Source organism: Vulpes lagopus, chromosome 3, assembly GCF_018345385.1.
Source record: "Vulpes lagopus strain Blue_001 chromosome 3, ASM1834538v1, whole genome shotgun sequence".
Lineage (NCBI taxonomy): Eukaryota > Metazoa > Chordata > Mammalia > Carnivora > Canidae > Vulpes > Vulpes lagopus.
Genome location: NC_054826.1, coordinates 59,316,619 through 59,331,091, shown reverse-complemented (window position 1 = coordinate 59,331,091; position 14,473 = coordinate 59,316,619). Strand labels below are relative to the sequence as shown.

At 48.7% G+C, this 14,473-nt stretch overlaps 1 long non-coding RNA gene across 1 annotated transcript; it reads right to left on the bottom strand.

The window, feature by feature from the left end:
- Window positions 1-4,274: 4,274 nt before the first annotated feature.
- On the bottom strand, window positions 4,275-14,383 carry LOC121487759. Its single transcript, XR_005986909.1, has 3 exons — window positions 13,992-14,383; window positions 5,855-6,023; window positions 4,275-5,097 (listed from the first exon to the last, which is right to left on the bottom strand). It is a non-coding gene; the product is annotated as an uncharacterized LOC121487759 (long non-coding RNA).
- Window positions 14,384-14,473: the final 90 nt, after the last annotated feature.

Here is a 14,473-nt window from a genome sequence, read left to right as displayed (position 1 = left end):
CCGATGGGACTTTAAAAGAACTGTGATTAATATGTCGAAGCATCTAGGAGGAAAGATGGACACCATGCATGAACAGATGGGGACTAATTTTAGCAGAGTGAAACTGTAAGAAAGAGTCTAGCAGAGAAACTACAAGGAAAAAAAAAAATATATATATATATATACCCCAAAACGGCACCAGGAATGGAGAAGTCCTTGGACGAGCTCAAAAGTAAAAGCAGCACAGTGGAGGAATACATCTGATTTGCTGAAGGATTATAGGTGTGGCACCAACGTACAATCAAGAAAAGGAAGAACAGATAAATTAGACCTCGTTTTAATTAAAGTTAAAAATGTTTGTGCTGTGGAGGCATGGCACCAGGAGAGTGAAAAGCGGCCCACCGAATGGGAGAGACTAATTGTTGATGCTACGATATAAAATAGTCCAACTGCTTTGGAAACAGTCTGGCACTTCCTCAGGCGACTGCACATACAGCTCCCATGTGACCCAGCAATTCCACTCTGCGGCGGACACCGGAGAGAAATGAATGTCAGCACAGCGACTGCTGTGCAAATGCTTATAGGACCGTTATCCATAACAGTTGAAAGGGGGAAACAACCCAAATGTTCATCAATGAGCAAATGGATCGAAAGTGGTATATCCACACAGTGGAATATGATTTGGTTCTAAAAAGGAATGAGGCATGCTCCAACCTGGGTGAAGCTTGAAAATATTATCCTGAGTGAGAGAAGCCAGTCACAGGAGACCACAAACTATATGATTTCATTCATATGAAATATTCAGAACAGGAAAATCTATAGAGACAGACAGTGGATTAGTGCTTGCCTAGGCTGACGGGGTAGGTGGTGGTGGGGGCGTGGTAAATGGGTGACAGGTAAAGTATATGAGGTTTCTTAATGGGATGATGAAAATCTAAAACGGACTGTTCTGGTGATTGCATGTATTTGTGCACATACTAAAAAACATCGAGTTGTGCACTTTAAATGGATGATTTGTATGACATGTGAACCACAGTTCAGTAAACACGCTTAAAAATACACATTGGCAAAGTCTCATAATTCTTTGGGTGTATGATCTGTTTTCTCTGGAGTCCTCTCGTTCCTCTGGAAAATGCTGAGATTTGACCTAGTTATGGGAGCGGTGGTGGTGGGTCTTGGGCATTGCCTTTGAAAGCATCTGCCCCAGATGAAGCGCTCACAGTGTGTGCAAGCAAAGAGGCTGTTCCCCTCTGACACAGAAGGGCAAGCTACTTCCACTGGCAAGGGGGGGATGGAATGGCGTGAGGGTTCAAGTTGTTAGTTTTATTTGGATACAACCAGATGTCCCCACTACCAATTTCAGGATCCCATTCTTTCTCTTTTACATGAAAGACTTAGTGAGACTATGAATTTAAACGAATTTAAACTACGAATTGAAATTTAATTCAGGAACCTACACAATTGAATTTTTGTTTGATTTTAAGGTATCAGTCTAGTGTCTGTAAGAAATGAGAAAATCTTTTTAGAGTCGTCATGGAAGCTTTCCGGTTCTTGACCAGAACTTAAAGTGAGAATTTGTCATTTTCATTTGGTAAACAGTCAAGCATGCTCAAAGTAATTCATCCCACGTCACACTTATGGTCATCATTACTGCTGTAATAGTCAAGTGGGGCAGCCACCTGGCCTCCCAAGGCACGTGCTTCTCTTGTCACTTAACCACAGGAGATAACGTGATTAATTGTGATGTCACTACATTCCATGCATTACCAGCATGCCATTTCCCACTGGCAGGTAGTTCAGTGCTGCCTTCAAGCCCAAGGACACAGCCAAACAAATTTCTAAATCCCACCTTGTGGGTTATCTCCTATGACCACTGGCCAGTGTCAATTCTATATAGGTCAGGGGCCAAGCAGAGGACAGAAACGACACAGTAATTCTAACAGGGAAAGTTGAATATAAAATGTATAGATCAATGGAACAGAATAGAGAGTCCAGAAATAAACCTGTGCTTTTATGATCAATTAATCTATGACACAGGAGGCAAGAATATACAACGGGGAAAAGACAGTCTCTTTAATAAATTGTGTTGGGAATACTGAACAGCTATGTGCCAAAGAATGAACCTGGACCACTTTCTTATACCATACACAAAAATAAACTCAAAACAGATTAAAGACCTAAATGTGAGACCTGAAACCATAAAACTCCTAGAAGAATATGTAGGTGGTAATTTGACATCAGCTATAGAAACATTTTTCTAGATATTCTTCCTGAGGTAAGGGAAACAAAAGCAAAATTAAGCTATTGGGACTACACCAAAATAAAATACTTTTGCGCATCAAAAGAAACCATCAACAAAGCAAAAGGCAACCTACTGAACGGGAGAAGATATTTGCAAATAATGTATCCAATAAAGGATTAGTATCCAAAATATACAAATAACTTATACAACTCAAACTAAAAAAAAAAAAAATAATAATCTGATTAAAAATGGGCAAGGGAGGGGATCCCTGGGTGGCGCAGCGGTTCGGCGCCTGCCTTTGGCCCAGGGCGCGATCCTGGAGACCCGGGATCGAGTCCCACATCGGGCTCCTGGTGCATGGAGCCTGCTTCTCCCTCTGCCTGTGTCTCTGCCTCCCTCCCTCTCTCTGTGACTATCATAAATAAATAAAAAAAAATGGGCAAGGGATCTAAACAGACATTTTTTCAAAGAAGACATACAGATAGACAACAACAGACACATGAAAAATGCTCAACATCACTAATCATCAGAGAAATGCAAATGAAAACTACAATGAGATACCACTTCACACCTGTCAGAATGGCTAAAATCAAAAACACAAGAATCAAGTGTTGGTGAAGATGTGGAGAAAGGGGAGCCCTCTTGCACGGTCAATGGGAATGCAAACTGGTATAGCCCCTGTGGAAGGCAGTATGGAGGTTCCAAAAAAAATTAAAAATAGAATTATCATATGATGCAGTAATTCCACTAGTGGTTATTGATCCAAAGAAAATGAAAACTCTATTTTTAAAAAAGATATATGCACCCCTGTGTTTATGCAGCATTATTTACAAATAGCCAAGACATGGAGGCAGCCCGAGTATCCATTGCTAGATGGATGAATAAAGATGTGGTGTGTGTATATACATATATATATCTGATGGAACACTACTCGGCCATAAAAAGCAATGAAATTTTGCCATTTGTAACCACATGGATGGACCTAGAGGGTATCATGCTAAGTGAACTGAGTCAAAGAAAGACAAATACCATACATTTCATTCCTATGTGGAATTTAAGAGACAAACAAAAAAACCCAGACTCTTAAGTACAGAGAACAAATGTGATTCCTGAAAGGGAGGTGGATGGGGGTTGGGTGGAACAGATCAAGGGGATTAAAGGTACACTTATTGTGATGAGTACTGAGGAATGTATAGAATTGCTGGATCACTATATTGTACCCCTGAACCTGTTTCTCTACTAAGGGAGAAAGAGAACTCTGAAGAATAAAGTGTCTCTCCAGTGCCCTCTACCGATAAAGGTTAATATAATCCCAGATGGCAAAGGAGAACCATTGCAGTATCACCAACAAAGCACGGGAAAATTCTGAGCTAAGAGATAAGGATCATATGTGGTGCATTGAGCTTTGCTTTCTTATCCAGTCTGACAATCCCTGCCATTCAATGAAAAGGTTAAACCACTTATATTTAATACGACTATCAATATCATTAGATTTAAATGGACCATCATGCTATTTATTTTCTCTTTGTCCCATCTGCTTTTTGTCCCCTTCTTCATCTGTTTTGAGCTTTTTTTCTCCCAAATGATTCCATTTCATCTCCATTATTGACTTAGTAGACTTAATTCTCATCTTATATTTTTAGTGGTTTCTCTAGGGTTTATGATAGTTTAATTTATCACAGATTACCTGCACATGGGTTGTACCACTTTACATGGAGTATAAGAATTTCTGGATCAAAAAAAAAAATTGCTGGATCATATAGTCACTTCGTTTACTGTTTTGAGGAACTGGCAAACTGTTTTTCAAAGTGGCTACAAAATTTTGCATTTCCACCAGCGGCGTATGAGGGTTTCAGTTTCTACACAGCCTCACCACACTTCCTATTACCTCTCTTTTCAATTCTCACCATCCCAGTCAGTGTAAACATCTCATTTCAGTTTTGACTCGACTAATGATGTTGAGCATCTTCTCATGCGTTTATTGGCCGTTTGTATGTCTTCTTTGAAGAAATGTCTACTCAGATCCTCTGTTTTAAAATTGTGTTATTTGTCTTTTTATTGTTGAGTTGTAAGAGCTCTTTATATATTCTAAACACTGATCCCTTATCAGATATGTGATTTGCAGAGATACTTTTGCTGAGTTAAAATTCTAGGTTGGCCATTTCTCCCTTAAGTAATATAAAGATGCTGCTCCCCAGCCTTCTGGCTTGGATGGTTTTTATTTTCCCTTATGAGAAGTGTGCTATCATTTTAATCTTTGTTCTTCTCTATGTAATGTACCCTTTTCCCTCTATCTTAAGATTTTTCTACCTGATTTTAAGCAATTGAATTATGATGTGGTATATGGGTTTTTTGGATATATTTCTTGTGTTGGGTTTATTGACCTTCTTGGGTTTACAGATTTCACAAATTTTGAAAATTTCTCATTATTTCTTTGAATATATTTCTCTTCTTCCTCTCCTTTAGGGATACCTAATTTGTACATATACCCAATAGCAGTTGCCCACATCTCAATGATGCCCTCTTCTTTTTTTTCTTTTCAGTCTTTTTATAGTGGTGCATTTTATTTTGGATAGTTTCTACAACTATGTCATCAGGTTCATTAATCTTTCTTTCTTCTTTTTTCAGACCACCACCACAATTTTATTCTTAAATAAATGCTCAGTCTAAGGCCAGGTTAGGTGTACAGGTAGACAAAAAGCAAAGGAAATGCAGGTTTTATGAATCCTTTCTTCTTTTCATTTGCTGTTAATCTCCAGTGTATTTTTCATGTCAGAAAAGGTTGGTATTTTTTTTTTTTTGTCATTAGACGTTTGAGGTATTAAAAAAATGTTTCCATGGTCCTTTTTAACATCTTCATGCTTTCTTCTACCTTCCTGAAAATACAGAATTCGGTTACAATAACTGCTTTAATATCTACTCATCCCATTACCTGTGTGATTTCTGTGTCTGTTTTTACTTATTTCTGCCTCTTTATATGCCTGATTTTTAATGGATGCCAGACATGTTACCTTATTAAAATGTATTGGAAGTTGTCATATTTCTGTAAATATCCTTAAGCTTTGTTGTGGAATGCAAATAAATTATGTGGAGATAGTTTTACCCCTTCAAGGCTTGCTTTTGAGCTTTGTTAAAGAGACCATCACATCCTTTAGTGAAGGACTAATTTGGTCCCACTTCTGAGGTCAGAGCCTTCTCAGCATTCTGCTCTGCTTGTTATAAGGTTTCCCAATCTGGCTGGTGGGGACTCACGCTATTTCTGCCCCCTGTGAGCTTTGGGGGTTTAGTTCCCCCTGCTCCTTCTGCAGGAAGTGTGGGGGGGTCCTTTGGTCAGCTTTGGGTAACCTCACATCTGTTCCGGTCCGTCCTTAGTGACTTAGTTGAGGGGGGCCCTCCGCACAGGTCTGGAGCCCTCTCTCTGGGAACTCCCTCCTCTCCATGTGCATTTCCATTCTCAGTGCAGCTGTCTTCTTTCTAGGGTTCTGATCTGAAAATTTCCCCTAGCCACTGCCCCTCCAAGTTTTCCAGTCTGCCTCCTCAAGTAAGGGAGCTCGTGGGGCTGCGTGGCTTCCCGGCCCTGCCCAACAGCCTGGAGACTATCCAGGCAGTACACTCTGCAACCACAGGCCTTACCTCATTGGCTTGTGTTTCCTTTTCTCAGGAACCTCTGTGCTCCCATTGTCCGACAGCTGGACACCACTGGGTCACAAATTTTATCTGTTGATTTTGTTGTTTAGTAGGGGAGGGTGATTCCAGTCTCTCTGACTCCAGAAGGTGAAATCTTCTGGGGGTATTGTTTGAGCTGTTTCCAAGGAGAATACATTCACTTCTTACTTGGGTGATAATACGACGAGTCAGCTCTAGGTGGGGAAGCAGCTGTGGATGCCCACATGCCCCTCCAAGAGAAAGCAGCCAGCCCAGCTGCCCTCAGCAAGCTGCAGGAAAGGAGCGTGGGTCAGATCCCAGTCTCCCTCAGGCAGCCTCACCCAATACGGGGCAGCAGGCAGCATCACAGCCTGTCCTTCTCCACAACTGTCCAAGTTGCCACTGGCCCCAAAATCGTATGGGTGATCTCAAGACAGCTTCTGGGATCATAGCTCAGAGGAATTGTCAGAGAGAAGGATTCTAGACGGAGCCTGATGCCCTACAGTGTAGGTGGGGAAACGGGGCTGGAAGCGCACAGCAATAGCAGTGACAGTGGCCTGAGACCTGTCAGGTCAGACTCTGGCTCTCCTGACCCCAGATCTTCCTACTGCAGATAAAAGAAAGGTGATTAAGAAAAAAAGATTGACCAATCAACATGATACATTACACTAATAAAAGGATAAGAACCATATGATCCTCTCAATAGATGCAGAAAAAGCACTTGACATAGTACAACATGCATTCATGATAAAAAAAAAAAAAACCCTCAACAAAGTAGATTTAGAGGGAACATACCTCAACGTCATTAAGGTCATATATGAAAAACTCACAACTAATATCGTTTTCAATGGGGAAATACAGAGCTTTTCCTCCATGGTCAGAAACTAGATGAGGACGTCTACTCTCACTCCTTTTATTCAACACAGTACTGGAAGTCCTAGCCTCAGCATTCAGATGACAGAAATGAAAGGCACCCAAATCAACAAGGAAAAAGTAAAACTCACTATTTGCAGATAACATGATACTATATAAATGTGAAAGACTCCACCAAAAAACTGCTAGAACTGATAAATGAATTCAGTAAAGTCACAGGATGCAAAATTGACATACGGAAATCTGTTCCATTTCTCTACACCAATAATGAAGCAGCAGAAAGAGAAAGCAAGGAAATCAATCCCACTTATATTTGCGCCAAAAGGGCAGCTGCAGTGGCGCAGCGGTTTAGAGCCGCCTGCAGCCCAGGGCGTGATCCTGGAGACCCTGGATGGAGTCCCACATCAGGCTCTCTGTATGATGCCTGCTTCTCCTCTGCCTGTGTCTCTGCCTCTCTCTCTCTCTCTCTCTCTCTCTGTCTCTATGAATAAATAAAATCTTTAAAAAATAAAAATTAAAAAATTAAAAAAAATATTTGCACCAAAATTAATAAGATATTTAGGAACAAACCTAACCAAAGAGGTGAAAGCCCTGTACTCTGAAAAGTATAAAACACTGACAAAAGAAATTGAGAATGACACAAAGGAATGGAAAGACATTCCATGCTCATGGCCTGGAAGAACAAATGTTGTTAAAGTGTCTATACTACCCAAACAACCCCTATCAAAATACCTATAGCATTTTTCACAGAACTATAACAATTCTAAAATTTGTATGGAACCACAAAAAGACCCCAAAGGCCAGGGCAACCTTGAAAAAAAGCTAGGGGCATCAAACTTCTGGACTTCAAGGTATATTATAAAGCTGTAGTAATCAAAACGGAATGTACTGGCACCAAAATGGACACATAGACCAATGGAACAGAATAGAAAACCCAGAAACGAACCCACAACTATATGCTCAATTAATCTTCAACAAAGCAGGAAAGGCTATCCAATGGGAAAAAGAGCCTTTTCAACAAATGGTGTTGGGAAAACTGAACCACTTTCTTGCACCATACACAAAAATAAACTGGAGATGGATTAAAGACTCAAATGTGAGAGCTGAAACCATAAAAATCCTAGAAGAGAGCACAGGCAGTAACTTCTTTGACATCAGCTGTAGTGAATTCTTTCTAGATATGTCTCCTGAGGCAAGGGAAACAAAAGCAAAAATAAACTCTCGGGACCACATCAAATCATAAAGCTTCTGCACAGTGAAGGAAACAATCAAGAAAACCAAAACCTACAAGATAGGAGAAGATATTTGCAAATGCCATATCTGATAAAGTTAGTATGCAAAATATACAAAGAACTTATTAAACTCAACACCCCAAATGGAATAATCCAGTTAAAAAATGGGCAGAAGACACGAAAAGACATTTTTCCAAAGAAGACATATGGGTCACCAACAAACACATGATAAGATGCTCAACATCACTCATCGGTCATCATCAGGGAAATGCAAATCAGAACTACGATGAGATTTCACCTCACACCTGTCAGGATGGCTAGAATCAACAACACAAGACACAACAGGTGTTGGTGAGGATGTGGAGAAAGGGGAACCCTCCTGCACTGTTGGGGGGATGGTAAACTGGTGCAGCCACTCTGCAAAATAGCGAGGTTTCTCAAAAAGTTAAAAATAGAACCACTCTATGGCCCAGAAATTGCACTACTAGATATTTACCCAAAAAATACAAAAATATGAATTCAAAGAGATACCTGCACCCTGATGGTTATAGCAGCATTATCTACAGTAGCCAAACTATGGAAACAGTCCAAGTGTCCAACAATTGATGAATGAATAAATAAGATATGGTACATTATATATATATATATGAATATTAGTCATAAAAAGGAACAAGATTTTGCAATTTGCAAGGACATGGATGGAGCTAGAGACTATTATGCTAAGCAAAATGTTAGAGAAAAGACAAATACCATATGATTTCACTCATATGTGGAATTTAAGAAAACAAATGAACAAAGTGGAAAAAAAAAAGAAGGAGGAACCAAGAAACAGACTCCTAACTATAGCAAACAAACTGATGGTTACCAGCGGGGAGGGGGGAGGGGATGAGGGAAAGAGGTGATGGGGATCAAGGAGGGCACTTGTGATGAGCAACGGGTATTGTATGGAGGTGCTGAGTCACTATACTGTACCCCTGAAACTCGTATTACACTGTATGTTAACTGGAATTTAAATTAAAACTTTTTAAAAAGGAAAAATGATTAACGTTTTTTCTTTTCATTTATTTAAATTTAAGTTCAATTAGCCAACATGTAGTACCTCATTAGTTTCAGATGGAGTGCTCACTCATTTATTAGTCGCGTGTAACACCCAGTGCCCATCACATCACGTGCCCTCCTTCATGCCGTCACCCAGTTACCCCATCCTCCTCCCCTTCCCTCCCCCCTCCCTCCAGGGACCCTCGGTGTGTTTCTCAGAGTTAACAGTCTCTCATGGTTTGTCTCCCTCTCTAATTTCTTCCTATTCACTTTTGTCTCCCTCCCACTATGATCCTCTGCACTGTTTCTTATAGAAGGAAAAACGTTCGACTTTTCAAAACAATAATGCATCGAATCCTTCTATAAGGCAATGACAAGCACATCACTCAACAAAGGAGTACAATCAGCCCTTAGACAAATGAGGCTGGCCGGTGCTCACAGGGAAAGGTGATGATGTAGACAAAGCTGGTTACGGAACAGTGTGTCCAGTATAATCCCACTAGCGTGTGTGTGTGTGTGTGTGTGTGTGTGTGTGTGTGTGTGTACACATCACACGCACACGGATTTATGCAAACAAAAGGACTATGGAATGATGTGGCCAAAACCCCGCCAGTAGTGACCTGTGGAGGAAGTTGGGCCACTGAGTATTTTCACATCCTAGTTCCTATTTTTCTGGGTGGCACCCACGCCATCTCCTGCAGGCATTAGTTTTATAATCAAAGGCGACAAACTCAGGTATTAGCCCTTGACAACATTGTTGTAGGTGCATAGACCATGAGGCCTAAATAGCCATGTGCAGGTACCATCAGGACGTACCTGGAATTGGGGATGGATGGAAAAAAAAAAAATTTCCCAGCATAAAGTTGCTGTTCTCAGACTTCGCCACGGGAGGGCAGCAGAGGACCGGCCGGCTGCTGCAAGAGGCCCGCGGGGCGCAGGGTTTGGGAGGGGGCTTTGGAGGGGGCTTTGGAGGGGGCTTTGGAGGAGGCCGGCGGCTTGGGGCACCGAGCCTGGCCACAGGGTTGAGGCGGACTCCACGGTGGTGCGGGGCTGGGGTCAGGTTCCAAGGGAAAGGAGGACGAGATGCCTGCTAGGCGAAGGTCTCTTGCCTCAGCCCAAGGAGGAAACTGAGGCAGAAGCCCCGTCCGAAGTGAACTAACAGGGTGTGGGTGCCTGGGCGGGGGTGAGAGTGGCCTACGGCCCAAGGAGCTGACAAATCCAAGTCCCTTCCCAGAAGCGAGGCATGGGCTCTGCATCAGCCACCTGGTCAGGGCTCAGAGCTCAGCAGGTAGGAGGCGGGGGTCGGGGGGCATGGCGACCCCACTCCTCAGGTGGCACAGGCCCAGGGGCCGGCCCGGCTAGCAGCTCTTGAGCTTGTCCTGGGAGCCACACACTTTGCCTCCTTCTAATCATCGCGGTGACGCTCAGGGACACGGACGGGCCTTATTCCTGGCTTACAGGAGAGGAAACCAGGGCACGGAGCGGGAGGTGATTTGCTCAGGATGACAGCCGATGAGCCGTGGTCCAGGGTCCAGGCCATCAGACCCCAAATCCCTGCCAGGGTCGGGACCTCCAGACAGGAGGTTGGCCGACGCCTCAGCCCCGCACCTGGACTCCAAATTGCCTGCAGGGGCTGCAGGAGCTGCGAGTGGAGGGGCCGTGGAGGCTGACCCCAACATCAAGGAGGGACCCGAGGGGGAGCCGTGGCACCTCAGAGGCAGGTAGAGGGGACTGCTGCTCGGCTCCCAGCTTGGACCACAATAGGACAGGACAGTGTAGCCTTCACTTCCTGGACCGTCATGTAGGACATGGCCGGGAACCGGCTCTGGGGAGCTGAAGGCAGAGCACGTGTCCAGGAGGAAGAGGTACAGGTGCTGGGACAGGGCAGAGGACAGGGGTGGATGGCAGGTCGGGGGTGCTCATGGGGCTGGGCCTGCGCTCTGGCTCCCACACTGGCCTGCAGTCACCCCACGGGGCCTGCACGACACGCTTGTTGGCTTTGAGCTCCTGCACAGAGGCTGGCGGGCCCGGCTGGGCAGGTGTGAGGGGGCTGAGGGCAGGCCGGCCTGCTCCGATGCCTGGTGGGCTGTCCGGGAGGGCACGCAGCGAGCAGCAGGACGCAGGGAGTAGGCCCCAGAGCCCGACAGAGGCCTGGGGGCAGATGTTTCTGGGACGGGGGTCCGAGAGGAGCTCTACTCTCCTGTCACCAGGTCTTGGACAGGCCACTCAACCTCCCTGAACCCCAGCTGGCCCATCTGTCAAACGGTAACTCATCCCAGCACCCACCCCACAGGTGTTGGGAGGGTCCAACGTGAGGGTGCAGGGACAACACATTGTCAGTGGCTGGCACTGCCCAGGGCCCGATGGATGTGGGCCCGATCTTATTTCCTCATTTAAGCCACAGTGAACCCTGCCGGGTGCCAGGCCACACTGGGGCTGGAGATGCAGAGGCCCTGGCTACCCGTCTAAAGGACCGTGGAGGGTGCTGGGGGCGTGTGAGGCCGCGTCTGGGGGCCACCCCCCACCTCCACCCCTGCAGAGACACTTCGCCTCAGGGTGTGCCCTTGGCCTGGCTCCTCTTGGAGCGCACATCCTGCCCAGGAACGGAGGCTGGGGGACATCGGATCCCAGGGGCCCATGTCCTCACTGGAGCCACCCTCGCCACTCTCCCATCCTATATTCCAGGTAATTGGAAAACAGAGCGCAGGCGCTGTCTCACGTTGCCCATAAATCCCCTGGTATCCAATGGACGAGGACATGGTTTTCACGCCCCCGAAGCTGTCGTCACACAAGACACGGACTCTCTCGACTGTTTGAGCTGCGAGGACAGACTGTGGCTCACTGTGTTGGGCCAAGGGTCAGGGCTTGGCTTCTCCCGCCTTCCCAAGGGTTCCCGCTCGCAGTGAGGGATGCGTGGGGAAGAGGATGGTTCCCACGGAGCCCACTGTCCTCTGGGCTGGAGCCTCCTCCTTAAAAGTGGCCCTTGGGTAAGAGGGGTCAGGGAGAGGGGCCACCCTGGGGACCCCCTGCTCGCAGACACCGCAGTGGCGCCGTTCTGGCTGCAGAGGGCGTCCCAGGGCTCCCTGGGTGGATGTGAGCCCACGGGTGGGAGACTGGGCGAGGTGAGGCCAGGCCGTGCACGGCTCCGGACTGAGGGGGTGTGTTTAGCGGGGCCTCTGCCCCTGAGGACAGACTGTTCCTGGCTCTGGACAGAGTCCCGGGGAACAGCCAGATGCCGGAGTCTGGAGGCCGTGGTCCCCCCACCCCGCGGGCCGCCCCCCTCATCCCGGCTCCTCCTGCCCTATCCGCTCCCCCAGAGGCCTCGGGGTGGGGGCTTGGGGTGGGATTCCCGGGCCAGGGGGAGAGGGAGCCGGGTGTCTGCGGGCAGGCAGGGCCCGATCCCCAGCCGATGGTGGGGCTCGGGGGCCCTCAGGGAGCAGACTGGCCGAGGGAGTCCCCTGGGGCCTCTGGTCAGGACCAGAAGCAGTACAGAGCGCGGGCTGGGAGGGCGCAGGGGACCCTGCTGCCAGTTTGGGGCATCATCCCTGCCTGGGCTGCCATTCCTCTACCTGCCACGTGCACCCTGCTCCCCGCGCGGCTCCTGCCAGGACTTCTGGGGACACCCGTGCAGCCCGGCCCCTGCAAGTACGGCTCGATTGCCCCCCGCGTGCAGACGACGATGCCGACGCCCCATGGCACCCATTCTTTTTTTTTTTTTTTTTTAGTCATAAGACACACACAGAGAGAGAGAGAGAGAGAGAGAGAGAGAGGCAGAGACACGGGCAGAGGCAGAAGCAGGCTCGGTGCGGGGAGCCTGATGTGGGACTCGATCCCGGGGCCCCAGGGTCACGCCCTGGGCGGAAGGCAGACCTCAACCGCTGAGCCCCCCGGGCGCCCCTGGGTCACACGCTGTGGGAAGACAGCGGTGCTGGGGCCTGGACGGGTCGCACGAGGCCGTCCTCAGGCTCCCGGCGGGTGAGGTGCTGGGATGGGAAGGCTCAGTGGTGGGGCACCCTCCCGGCCTCCCTCCCCTGGGTCCGGAGCAGGCACGGAGGGGGCCCAAGGCTGGGGTGCAGGTGCTGCCTTGGGCTCAGCCCACAGCCCTGCACCGGGACCGAGAACTCGGGATTCAAAGCCTGCCACTGCCACCGGGCCGCGGGTGACCTCGGGCAGAGCCTCCCTCTCTGGGGTCTCAGCGTGGCCCGGACAGAAATGGGGGGGGTGTGAGTGGCAGTGGGTCCCCGCCCGGCGCTGGGCCACCCCTCTGGCCCCCGACCGCCCTCCGAGGTGGCCGCGCTCCCGGGCCTTGCACCAGCTGCCCCTGGACGGGCCGGTCAGCCTCACCGGAAGCCCTTCCTGTCCAGGGGAATTACGGGTTTCCACAGCCCCGGGAGATGTCGAAACGCAGGCTGTGTTTGCCTTGGGTTTGTTTTCTTTCCGCGGAAAACAAAACACAACAAACCCATGGGCGCCGGCCCGCTGACCCACGGGGGCAGATAGCCCGGGTTCCTCCGGAGGCCCCAGCCCCAGCGCCCGGCGGGGCTCCGGGACGCCTGCCGCGGGGGCCAAGGGACCTCGGGGGTCCCGGGTGGGGGGCACCTTCCGCCCGAGTCACAGACAGTGGGAGCAGGAGCTCCACAGGCCCGGGGCCCCCGGGTGCCAAGGTGCACACCAGGCCTTGGGCTTACGGGGCCTCCTCCCACGCACCCCATCCCTGGGGAAGCCAGGGCTCAGAGGGGGGGCTGCTCAGCCTCAGGCAGCCAGGGGAGGCAGGGCTGGGGGGCTGTGGGCACACGGGCACGGCTCCGGTCCTCGGTTGTGTATAGCCCCGGGAGGGTGCTGCCAAACAGGCACCCCTAGGCGAGAATCCTCTCCTCCGACGGTTGTAGGGCTGTGTCCCCTCTCCGCCCACCTGCCCGGCTGCATGGACACCCACCTGCCACTTCAGGCTGACTCTGGCCCTCCCGGGCCACCTCACTTACCCTGAGTGGGGCATCCGGGGCTGAATGCGCCAACAGGCAGGAAAGAGCTTGGGGGCTTCGGAGATCCACTGTCCACTTCAGATAACACAGGGGGAGCCGTTCCCTGCTTCTGAAGTCAGGGAATCTCTGTTCCTGCCAGTTCCCCACCCCGCCCTCCCCAACGGCGATCCCTGATCCTAAGGACCCACACTTTTTGCTGGAGCCCCTGCCCACCGGCCTCCCTCCTGACATCACCACTGTCCCCACGGGACCATGAGGGACCATTTCAAAGCCTGGCATTTCTCAACCTTGTACATTAGACTGGGTGCTTTAAAAACCTGGGGATGCAGGCCAATTTCTCGATCATCTCCGGGGTGGGGCCACAGTTCCCACAGGGTTTCTGGTGAACAGCAAGGTTGAGAATGACCAGAGCGCTGGCCCTCGGCTGAAGCCACCCCCCCCACTGCCCCCCTCGGCCCGTTTGTAGGTGGCTTCTTAAGAGC